The sequence below is a fragment of the Pteropus alecto genome, unplaced genomic scaffold (genome assembly GCF_000325575.1).
Source record: "Pteropus alecto unplaced genomic scaffold, ASM32557v1 scaffold104, whole genome shotgun sequence".
Lineage (NCBI taxonomy): Eukaryota > Metazoa > Chordata > Mammalia > Chiroptera > Pteropodidae > Pteropus > Pteropus alecto.
In genome coordinates, this window is record NW_006436664.1 from 2,968,081 (window position 1) to 2,977,580 (window position 9,500).

At 36.0% G+C, this 9,500-nt stretch overlaps 1 non-coding gene across 1 annotated transcript; it reads left to right on the forward strand.

Annotated features, from left to right (window-relative positions):
• The first annotated feature begins 910 nt into the window (after positions 1 to 910).
• On the forward strand, positions 911 to 1,017 carry LOC112481117. Its single transcript, XR_003046807.1, has one exon. It is a non-coding gene; the product is annotated as a U6 spliceosomal RNA (small nuclear RNA).
• Positions 1,018 to 9,500: the final 8,483 nt, after the last annotated feature.

Consider the following 9,500-nt stretch of genomic DNA (forward strand, 5'->3'; position numbering starts at 1 on the left):
TTCCAGGCTGTCATTGCATAGTGATCGCCATTCCTACCATCCCAGTTCAAATTCTTTCATTCTAAAAGGCAAATGAGTTCTGAGAGTATTTATGCTCTATTCGGATTAACTAATTGAGATTTTGGCCTTTTTCTCTAGTTGCCCGTTCCTTTACTTAAAATTAATTTGTTACAAGGCACAGTGAGTTAATTAGCATGATTAGCTTCCTCATCTCCATGCTTGCATTTTTAAGAACCTTAAAGTCAAGGTACTGCTTACACAGATTATTTGCAGACAGTTAATTCTTGAGTTATTGCCTTGGGATGGCCATTATCATATTATTAGCATGTCTTTTATGTGTCCTGATTTCTTTAGGAAGAAACATCTCATTTTACATTTCATTTTAGAACTTTATTTGTCAGTAAATATTTAACACGAGCTTCTGTTCTGTCGAAGACATTTTTGTTATACCCTTTCAAAATATGAGATTTCAAATTCCAAAAGAACTGATTTCTTATGTGTACAAGGTTTATGGAGGTGGTGGTCGGCTTTTTCATGCATGACGTTGCCATCATAATGAATAATCGACGAGTTTTCAACTTGTACCTGTTGAAAATTTGAAGCTGAGCAGAAAAGTGCACCACTAGGGGCCACTCTGATCTTAAAGCATAAACCAACTAATGACAATTCCAACAATGACAGTGGAAGGAATATCAACAGGTAATTTACTTATGGTAAAATGGAGGTAATTCGTGTGAATTTAATATCATAAATTTGGGACATCAAGTTTCAGGCTTGATGAGAATTTTTGTTCAAAAATGATTTTTCTGAGATGCTATGCAAATACTTCGTTTTACTTGACAATACTAAGTCATTCCCCAAATCAGCGAATTTGGAAATACTGCTAACTTTCGTAAAGGAGAAAGATGTAGTACTCGCTTCGGCAGCACATATACTAAAATTGGAATGATATGGAAAAGATTAACACAGTCTCTGTGTGAGGATGACATGCAAATTCATGCAGCATGCCATGTTTTTATGGAACACTGATGGATTTCAACCTTTTAAAATTTTCTCTAGTCCTTGTGAGCAAGTTACAATTTTTTTTCCCTCTTGAGCTCAGATGCCCTGTTTTTGAGGTCTCTTTTCTCTCCTTTGCACCGTAGTTCTCACCTTATTTTGGGGGAAATAACTTGAGCAGAATACAGTGGGAAAAGAATCTCTGCCCCTTTCTGTTCCAAATTCATTTTTATCTGCTCCTGTCTCAACAAAAACTTCATGGAATTGACACCACCATGCTCTGTGGGAAAAAAGAAAAAACTTCTGTTCCCTTAGCTCAGTTGCAAGCCGGAAGGTTCTAGTCCCCTGTGTAGTAGTGCAGAGAGTTTTAGTTTTTTCTCTCTCTCTACATATTGCGCTCAGAGATTACACTGTGTCTGTGTGGATATGGACAGTTAGCATTTACCAACATATACCTGTCTTTTTTCTCTTGTTTAAAAATAAGGAAAAAACCCTAAAAGCTGAGGTTATAGAAGGTCAGCAAAGGGTGGGTTTGAGATGTTCAGGTGGGTTAAATGGGCATTTTGACAACATAGCTTCTTTGGCATGTTTAACTGTGATATTTGACGGACATCCTTGCTGTTTAAGATGACATGTTTAAAATAAAATTCTCTTCTAATGATGACTTGAGCCCTGCCACTCGATGGGAGAATCAGTAGAACCTGTATTTAGAATTGACCTTCTCTATTGTAATATTGTTCAAGTTTATTCTTAAATTTTTTCGTTTCACGGGAAAGGAAAGATGATTCTCAATTTTAAACGGTAAAAGCGTACAAGTTGTTTTGTTATGATAAAACTAAATGCTATCACAAAGAGAAAAAAAAAGAAAAGTGTAGTTTGATAATTCAAGGATAAGGAGCCATCAATTTAGCTATGCAAATACTGTGCTTTCACTACCACACTGGGAAAAACTATTTAACTGTTTTATTCTGGCTTGATTATCTATAAAAAGATAATAAGCTTATCTTTCTCTCAGAAATGGTATAAGAGAGAGTTGGTTAAAGTGTACAGTATTCTGAGGACAGTAACTGTTAAATATTATTATGTAAAGCAATGTAATGATAGTAAAATCGATATGCTGTTTCAATGAAGAAGTTTGGTGATCAACTGCAAATTAAAACATCAGTCATGTGTGGTAAGTTACTCCCTATAGAGTATAAAGTATTTCTGTATTAAAGAAGCAGCTAGTCACTGCTGTTGGCTGCTGGGGCTGATCCTGCTAGGAACACTCTGAGAGGCCTTGGAGGATCCACCTTATATTTGACTGCAGCTGTAGTTCAGTGTTGGGCAAGGGTTGCCCCATGTGGGGAGAATTCTCACTTCAACTATGGTAAACATTTCAAAATGACTGACTAGGTTTCCAAAGGCATTTCTCCTAGGGGCAGCAGAGAAGCCCAGGGTGGAAAGTGTTAGCTACCTGGAGTACTGACACGCCCCCAGATTGCAGGTGGGCAACGCTGGTTACAACAGCAGTGACTGGAGTGAAAAGACAGGTCCAGAGGATGTGAGTTGGGGAGAAGCAGGATTTGATGCAGCAGCTAGTAAGAGGCAGATCTGGTGGTTAAGTCTTTCTGACTCCACTGACCCCAGCTGCTATATCGCCATCTCCTGCATGCTGTTTAACAAATATACCTTTTTCATAAGCATTGTATTTCTTCTTTGCACTGAAATTATGCATTTAATTCTCATTGCTTTTAGTAAAACTATTTACAGCAGTGCTTCTCAAAATTTAATGTGCATACAAACTACCTGGGGATCTTGTTAAATGCAGATTTGATTTGGTACATCTCCATTGAGGTGTGGTCTTCTGGTCTGCATTTCTAACAAGCTTTCTGGTAATGCAGACACTGCTGGTCTGAAGCCCACACTTTGAGCAGCAAAGTCATGATGTAAACATATAAATGAAAACATATAACTAGGTTGTATGTTTGAATGAATTGAATAAAACAGATGCGGCAAGACACCTTGAAGTCGCTAACTCAACAGAGCCTTTGTCAAACTTGCTTTCTTTGTGCCCCAAGGTTTATAAGACCCTCTAAGTTTATTTACAGTAACGGTTCGAATAATATTTTTATATAAAACCTTTTCCCAGAGCAGTTCAAAATGCTTTTTACAATGTTAGCCATTTGATCATTGCCATATGAGGGTACTAATTTCCTTATAGGAAAATAGTGATAATATACTAGTAATGTGAAAAATCTCATGCACACTCCCCACAGAACATCATTTCCTTGCTCTGTAAGTACATCCTCATTACAAACTGCATTCCCTAAATCAAAATAACAGTATCATTAGGGTACACTGAGCCTATTACAGTTTTGCCTCTACTTCTTAAAGGGACAAACATTAGATTTCAAAGTCCTGTATCATCTGCTAAGAAGTTTCATTCTGGGAACTCTGTATTTACTACTGGCCATTTTAATGTGATGAGCTTTTCATTCATCATATCTACGTTTCCAAAGAAGAAATAAATGAAGTACCTCAGAGATCCTATCATACATTTATATAGTTCTCTAAAAGATGTGTTAACTTCTGCAATATGATTTCCTAAGCACTTTGGAAGGGAGTATGTAAAAGCATACTTCTAAGGTTTTAGGCTAAATTGAGATTTGATGTTGTGATATGATGTAGCGGGTGAGGCACAGACTTGAAACTTGGAGACTTAATCCCAAATTCCTGTGATGCTTTATAAAATTGTTTAGATACATTTTCTTCTCTTTGGCTTCTTATTTATTTACTCAGTGGTTGACACATATCTATTGGGCATCCACTGGAGATTACCTCTGTAATCTCCAGTTATGCAGTGTGCAGTGGGGACAAAACAGAGCTCACGACCTCATGGGAGTTACCCCTGGGGTAAGGCAGATGGAAAGTAAATAGCCACGCAAATGCCTATATGATTACCTATTGTGGTAAGTGCTGTGAAAGAGAGTCCCTGTGTAAAGTCTTAGGGGCAGGAGAGTGCATATCACATTTGAGGAATTCAAGAAGCCAAGTGCTGCTGGAGCACAGAACCAAAGAAGTTAGTGTCAGTAAATGCTTGTGTAACATGCACAATGTAGCAGGTATGGGGTTGAGAGCTTTACCATCCTTAACTCATACTATGAGTCCATACTACTACCTTGTGAAGTTAATACCATGATTATCTTCATTTTGTGGATCAGAGGCACAGAGAGGGTAAGCAAATTGCCTAGGGTTTCATGCATAGAGAGGGTCTGAATATGGGAAGTCTTCATCACTGCCCTGCATAGCTTCTCTGAAGGAGAAAGGGGGCAGGGCCCATGCAGTTCACACCAGTTGGTATACCATTGCTCCAGGGAACTATGGACCAACCAAATCCAAGGGTAGGGAACAGGGAGAGAGGAGCAGGAAACTTCACCTTGACAATAACATTTGCCTCTCTACTGATCTTCAGACTGGCATCTATAACAGAGAATAGAACTAATATGAGAAATAAGTAAGATTTTCTGTTACAAGTTAAATGTTAATAAAAAAATGATAACAACTAAATAACTTTTCTTTATGCAATAGAAAATCAGGTTTAAAATATAATGGAAAACAATCACTACAAACAAACAAACAAAAAAACTATAAAATATCTAGAAATAAATTTTACCCCAGATGCATAAGATCTACATGAAGAAAGGCCAAAACAAATACAAAAAACAACAACAACAACAACAAAAAAAACTGGAATAAATAGTGGGACATACTATATTTTTGGTTGAAAAGATATTTCTTTCCTCTAAGTGAGCCTATCAGTGTAATAAAATCCCAATAAAAAAACATAGAATTTAAAATGTTTCTTTTTAATTTTACCTTTGAGATGATATTCAACCTCTTTGGACATTGGTGCAAGAATAAGCTGATTAGTGCTTCTTGAAGACATTTTGGATATATAAATAATGGCCTTAAAATGCTCATATATCTTAGTCAGTAGTTCCACTTCTAAGATTTTATACTAGAAAAGTAATCGGAGATAACATAAAACTCCACATGTGTAAGAATGTTTGTCAAAATTTTATTCAAAAAACCAAAATTGGCAAAAGCAATGGGGGTAATTAGCTTAAGTATAGTTTGGTATAAGCATAAGGTAAAGTATTATGTAGCAATAAAAGCCTGTTTTGAATACTCACTAATGACATGGAAAACTTAAATAAATGTAAAATTACATAAAATGTCTCCATTAAAACACACTCATACACAAATATGCAAAGGGAATGTGCAGGTGAAGAAAATACATAAAAATGTTTCTAGTAGTTGTCTTAGGATGGTGAAATTGTAAAGCAGATATGGGTTTGAATGCCACTTTCCAGCTGTAAGATCCTTGCTTAAGTGACACTGTTACTTCATATCTTGATTTCCTCATATGTGAAATGAAGAAAAGAGGAATATGGTTTCTTTGAGGGTTAAATTAGCTAATATATGCAAAGCATTTAGTTTAGCATATACCAACTGCTCAATAAATGTTATTTATCAATAATTAATGTTGTAGATTTTAATATTTAAAAAATTTTATTTGATTTTATTGAGATATAATTGACATATAACATTGTATAAGTTTAAGGCTTAAAATGTATTGATTTGATGCATTTATATATTGCAATATGGTTACCACTGTACCGTCAGCTAACACCTTCATCACGTCACATAATTATCATTTTATTTTGTGGTGTAAACATTTAAGATCTAGTCTCTTAGCAACTTTGAAGTATATAATACAGTATTGTTGACTCTAAGCACATGTTGTGCATTAGATCTCCAGAACTTACTCATCATCCAACTGCAAATTTGTACCCTTTGACCAACATCTCCCTACTTCCCCTGGTAACCACCACTTTGTCTATTTCTACAAGTTTGGCTTCTTTAGATTCCACATATAAATGATATCATGCAGCATTTGTCTTTTTCTGTCTGACTTACCTCACTTAGCATAATGCCCTCGAAGTCCAACCGTGTTGTTGCTTTTAGACATTGTAGATTTATTAATTTCATAATTAGAAAAACATGATGCATATTGTACATTGTAACAAGAGGAAGTTCTGAAAGTTGAGGCAAAGTGAAAACCAAATGTAAGAAGAGTTGGGAAATGAGCAGAGAACACAAAATATACCCAATGAAATAGTAGCCTTAAGTGGTCCAATTTAAAGGAAATTGTGATTTAACATTTATTGAGTTCTTAGTCTGTGTTAGGACTCTTTTTAAGTATTAGATATAACTCATTTAGTTCTTGATATCACTCCATGAGGAAGATGTTATTATTATCATTGTTTTATAGATAAAGAAACTGAAGTATGGAAAATTTAAATAATTTATCCACATTGTAGAGCTAGTAAGGAGCAGACCTGGGTCATGAAGCTGTCCAGATCTCTCTAACTGCTATGCTAGACTACCTTTTCATGTGATGAGTTCTACAACTGCTATGCTAGACTACCTTCTCATATGATGAGTTCCATTTATATATGATAAAAGGAAATGAATTGTTTAGGATAAGCACTACAATTCCTGATGCTGAGATAAGAAATACATTTTCTCCTGTAAGGCCTTATGAAGATGATGTTGCGTAATTTAATGCTGAATATCCTCAACAATATCCTTACAGCAGACACAATGATAAGTTTCATAGGATTGTTTATTATATTGTCCCTCAATGTGAGTCTATGGTCTCATATTAAAGCACAATTCATTAAAAGGTTTTATGTCTTAGAAAAGTCCATAGTAGAGAGTAGAATAAACTGATTGATAGACACTGGCACACTGAAAAATCTAAATAACTTAGAGGATGCAAGAATGATTGGGGGCTTTGCCAAAACTTGAAACTTAAGCTGGACTTCTAAAGGGGTAAGAAATCTATAAAACACAGAAATAAAATCACAATTAGTTTCTACTATTCTTCAAAAACTTTAATGTGAAAACAATTCAAAATGTAAGATGTTGACTGGAATAACACAAAATGTTGCACACAGTTCTGAAAATGGAAATTACATTTTTGGTTTCCAATTGAAAAAAAAAGACTTTTAATTTAGTGTAGCATATTGAATAATTCAATTGCCATAGATAGACTTTAAGACTCGGTCACAAGGTTGGATTCTCTAAAAGCAAACACTGAGATGGAATGGGTGCAAGATGTGAATAAAACAGGATTGTCTGTGTTGGGACAAAATGGCCTGACATTTAGCCATGTACCTTGTTTAGTTACAGCATGCAGGCTGCTCTGGAATGCATGTGATCTGGGTAGAAGCCACTCTCTCCAGCTGATGCAGATCCTGAAGGAACTGTCACCGGGGGGCTTTCCACTGATCTCATTTCCCGCTATTAGGCATTAAGTCTTCTTTTTAAAGAAGGTCTGGATGCTGTATCTTTGTCTCTATAAAAATATAATGAAGAATCCTCTAGAATATTTATAAGAGATAGTAGAACATTAGATTTTTGTGTAAATTTTACATCTGAGGTAGGAAATGACATTGAGAAACTTGGGTCTTATTATGTCTGCTTTTATAACTGGAGTTGATAAAAACCTATTACTAATCTCTTGACAGATATGTTAGGAATGGGTGTCTGTTCAAACTGAATGAAAAATCCTGCTCGCTGTAGGTACCCAGTGATATGTGGTTAATTTCTAGTGGAATCAGTAGGTATTCTAGTCTGCTTGACTGCTATAACAAAAATACCATAGATTGAGTGACTTAAACAACAGAAACTTATTTCTTATAGCGTAGAGGCTAGAGAGTCTAAGATCAAGATACTGGGGGGTAGTTTTCAATCTGAGGCCTCTTCTCTTGGCTTATTGGTAGCCACCTTATCTTGCTCACTTGGCCTTTCCTCAAAGCATGTGCATGGAGAGGAGGGGAAAGGGAGAGAGAGAGAAAGGAAAAGAAGGGAAGAAAGAGAAGGGGGTGGGGAGAGAGAGAGAGAGAAGGAGAAGGAGAGGGGTAGGTCTTTCTTTTTCTTCTTATAAGGCTACTAGTTGTATTGAATTAGGACCCCTCCATTATGACCTCATTTAACCTTAATTACCTCCTAAAGATCCTATCTCCAAATGCAGTGACATTGGAGGTTAGAGTGTCAATGTTTGAATGTTAGAAGGACACAATTCAGTTCATAACAGTTGGTAAGCATTAAGAGAACAATGCATAGAACAGGCTTAGGAAACTATAGCTCATGGGCCAAATCTAGCCAATGGACTTTTGTATGGCCCAGGAGCAAAGAACAGTCTTTATGTTTCTAAAGAATTATAAGCAAACAAAACTCAAAGAATAATATGTGACAGATGCTGTATGTGGCGCACAAAGCCTAAAATATTTACTCCCTGGTTCTTTATACAAAATGTTTAGCAATCCTTAGCCTAGTTTCAAATAAATATACTGGATCCAGTTTCTGCTGCTCAAAAAATGAGAGTTAGAAATGATTTTTACCTACTCCCTTTCTCCTATCTTGTTTTGCATTCCTCAGAAAGAAGGGATTATTCTGCTCATCAGTTGTGGCAGGAGGTATTTCTTAAATGGACAGTCAGAGAGAGATGATCAACTCAGATGAGGCCTCTTGAGTTAAATTCCTAGTTATGTGGGGCTTTTTGTTATCTGAGTTCTGGAAAATGTTGGCCCATGCCTCTGATCAAGAATGGGTAAACAGCATGCAGCCTTTTGTGAAGTAGTGATGGAGATGCCTTAGAAGGGCTGGTTCAGGGGAGTCCCCAAACCAAGTTAGGTGGCTAGGAGATTGGGAATATGAGTGACAGAGATGTCAAAGAATGATGGAAGTTTAGATGATACTAGAGTAGGCAGTCTGGGTGGTAGTCTAGTAGAGCGATCACAATGAAAGAGGCCATGTGATGAGAAACATTTGATTATATGGTGGCTGCTAACTTTAGAAACCCAGATATATCTGAGTGCTTTGAAGTGTTCTAATTTTGGTAAGATTTTACTTTGTTCCCCTGAGGCAGTCAGAAGTTACTGAAATATTATGGGCCATTCACATTTAAAGGGCTTTACTCTGTCAGCCCCAAATGGTCAGTGCTACCATCAAGTAGGACGTTTAGTCTCTAACATCTTACTATCCTGGAAACAGTGAGTAAATACTTTAAGCCTAATAGGGAGTCTCCAGTGAAGAAAAAGAATATTAATGTAGATGATGGGAAGAGATAATTTATGACTGATGGTCTAATTGTAGACTAGGCCATGAAATCAAGGATGAATTCATCTTAAAAATTAAGGCACACTTAATAGGATTTCACTAAGGCTTAGTTTCAGATGTATGTTTCAAACCAATTTCTTTAAAAAATTTCAATTATGACTCTTATTTTTCTTTAGGTTATCTTATTAAAACAGCAAAGAATTTGAGACCATAATTACTACTTATCTGAACAATAACTTTAGTACTAAAAAAATGTTATGTGTGTCATGGTAGAGTGCCTCTGATAGCTTTGTGTCATATCAGTTTCATTGAAGTTCAACTTATTTAAG